Here is a 3,505-nt window from a genome sequence, read left to right as displayed (position 1 = left end):
CCCCAATAGAAAGCCCAACAAGAAAAGGTTTACGGTTTTACGTTTTTTGGATTAATTAAATATAAAATAAGTAGGAATACAGAAATTCTTGTACCTGCCAGGTTGCTCTGGCAAGAAATTTAATAAAACTGGAGCTAAGGGTCCAACAATATTGACTGATTAAAAACTGTAAGTCTGACTTTAGCACAAATGGGAAAAAAAACAGTGTTGTACCCCAGGAGTCACAGCAATATCAAACATGAGGCACTTAGGGGTGTGGGCATCAGGGCCACACATGAAGCCCTGAATAGAAGTTAAAAGCAAGAGATTGCCCAGTCAGGGTAAAGCGGTGCCCTATAAGGATATGTAACTGTAGAAGGATAAAAGAAATAATAGGTAACTTTTTGGAGTTTGGATTCCAATTTTGCAAAATTTTTGATAGCAAGTGCAATAGTTTGGTACAAGACTTGAGGGCAAATAATAGAATTGTTGAATGCATACACTCAGTGGTGGCAAATCCATGCACTTTATTAACCCAGTTAAGGAATAAATAGGTGGTGTTTACTTTCTGGATTTGAAGGATGTTTCTTCTGCCTGCTTTGGCCAATACGGGGAGAAGAGACTCAGTTAACCAGGACAGTGTTACCCAGGGTTGTGAGAACAGCTTAATGATTTTTGAGAACTGGTCAACTCGTGAGCCTGAGACCTGGAATCCTCCATCCCAGGGTGGAACTTTACTGCAGAACATGAATGCCATGGCAACAAAAGAGAACTGTATAATGGACTGTGAGTTTGCTGAGTTTCTTGGTTTACAGAAAGTACAAATAACTCTAACAGCAAGAGACATATTTGGGAGATTACAGCTGGACTTTGGACCTTAAGGACTGCCAGGAAAGAAGCCATCTGCCAAACCCCTGAGCCACAAACTGCCAAGGAACTCCATACATTCCCAGGAATGACAGGATGATGCTGACTGTGGATACACAGCTATGGACTGATCGTAAAGCTCCAAACAGCTTGATAAAGTGAGTAAGGGATGGCCAGGGTGCCTGAGGGCGGTGGCTGCACTGGTGCTCAATGTTCTAGAAGCCTGTAAATCTACACTGGGCCAAAATATATCAGTTTTAATATCTCATACAGTGTTTACTGTATTGGAGGCAAAAGGGGGACATTGGATCTCACCACAAAGATTCCCAAAATACCAGGCTCATCCTGATAGAGCAGGATGATGTAGAAATAATTGTAACTAATATTATCAACCCAGTATCTTTCCTTAGCGGAACTCCTGGAGAACCAGTATCTCCTGACTGCTTTGAAACAACTGAAGCTGCATATTGCAGCCAGTCAGTTGGACCTGAAGAACAAGCCCTTAGAAGATGCAAAAGATGACTGCTTTACCAACAGCTACAAGGAGACTGTAAGGCAGAATATACAGTAACTGCTACAGACCAGAATCCAAGGACTATTCTTCCAGTTCACCCATTTCAAGCTGGGGACTGGATCCTGATCCACACGGGGAAGGAGACAAAGCTGCAACCTGACTGGGAAGGACCATTCCAAGTACTTTTAATGACTTGAAACAGCTGTGAGGATAGACGAGAAAGGATGGACTCACTACACACTGGTAAAGGCATCCACTAGCCTTGAGGCGTGGGAACTGTTGCCACAGAAGAACCTTTAAAAGATAAGAATTAGAAGGAAATCATGAAAAGTTTTTTTTATATGCATATATTTTTTTAAATTATTATTTTAACTAACCTTTAACTTTTCCTCAAATAGGTGAATAAATTATATACGTAAGTGGGAGAGTATTATAACCTATACAGAACTAATGCTCAGAAAAAGTTTTCCATGATGTAACAAGAAGTTTTTACTGTTGTAACAGAGTGTATCCCATTCGTTATCCTGATTATTATCTGGAAAATGTAAAATTTGGCAATAATGCAGAGGAGGAACCAACTGGTAGTTTTGATATGAATAAGGGACTCTCTTGTAGTGTATGGAATGATGTATGGTGGACAACTGCCAATTGAGGCTGGACATATACACCTGGAATATTTTATACTTCATGAGCACATAAGCGAGTTGTCCAGCCAGACTGCAAACTGTTGCAGTGTAACCCAGTAAAAATAACAGTTAACAAGACTGATAGCATTGTTAATTCCACTTTTGGTCTTGGGGTAGATATGCATGGAAAGGATTCAACAGTGAGATTCCAGATAGCTGTGTGCGATACACTCTGAAAATACTCAAATTGTCCAGGATAGGGAAAAGCTTAAAAAGGGGTTAGAAAATCTTCCTAAAAACCCTGCAATTGTGACAGCTAAGGAGATAAAAGATAGATAAAGATCTTAGATAAACATTTGAAATAAAAACAGGATGTGGGGACATCAATGCCTGGGTAGAATGGATTAAGTATACTGTCCAGAGTCTCAACCATAGCAATTGCTATGCTTGTGCATCTGGGTGGCCCATAGCTCAGGTGGTACCCATTCTGCTGGGATGGACCAAGGACCAAAAGGGAATGCGATGCATGATTGCCCTGTACCAAGAGAAAACTGCCTGGGGAAATAGAGACTGCAGATCTCTCTCCCTCTTGTCTCCTCCAGTGCCTGATACAGATGTCAAGATCCTTCCTGCAATCTCTACAGCGGTAGTTACCATACAGCTTGCCTCTCATGGCAGGGTGTGAAGGCTACCAGGCCTATAGGAAACTTTTCCTTATGCAGCGAGGTCTTGAATGTTACGGAAGATTCAGCAGGAAATTATTCAAGACTGAGAATCTCCAGGGCAGATCTCTGGTGGTACCGTGGAGGAAAGGTTTTATGGTCCACCCTACCATCTAACTGGGGAGGCACCTGTGCACTTGTTCAGTTAGTTATACCATTCACACTGACATTTGAAAAAGGAATATCCAGAAATTCTGGAAGAACCAAAAGGAGTTTAGGGGCATCATTTGATGATGCGATATATATATAGATTCAATCGAGGTACCTAGAGGTGTCCCTGATAAATTTAAGGCAAGAAATCAAAATGCTGCAGGATTTGAGTCACTGTGTTGGTGGGTGACGATCAACAAGAATGAAGACTGGGTTAACTACATCTATTATAATCAACAGTGATTTATAAATGATACAAAAAGTGCAATTAAGGGAATTGCAGAATAGCTAGATGCCACAAGTAGGATTGCTCTAGATATGATGCTAGCTGAAAAGTTGTGTGTGTGCAATGTTGGGAACCCACTGTTGTACCTTCATCCCCAATAACACAGATCCAGACGGCACAATAATTCATGCATTGCAGGGACTTACTACCCTTGCGAATGAATTGGCAGAAAATTCAGGAACAGATACCTCTATCACTAGATGGATGGACTCGTGGTTTGGTAAATGGAAAGGGATGATTGTTTCTATATTTACTTCTTTGATTATAGTAGCAGGAGTCCTGGTGCCCAGAGGATGCTGTATTATAGCCCATGTAAGGGGATTGGTACAGAGATCAATTGAGACAGCATTATTAAAACAAA

This window comes from Coturnix japonica, chromosome 1 (genome assembly GCF_001577835.2).
Source record: "Coturnix japonica isolate 7356 chromosome 1, Coturnix japonica 2.1, whole genome shotgun sequence".
Taxonomy (NCBI): Eukaryota; Metazoa; Chordata; class Aves; order Galliformes; family Phasianidae; genus Coturnix; species Coturnix japonica.
The sequence above is the reverse complement of the archived record's forward strand: the minus strand, read 5'-3'. Positions refer to the sequence as shown.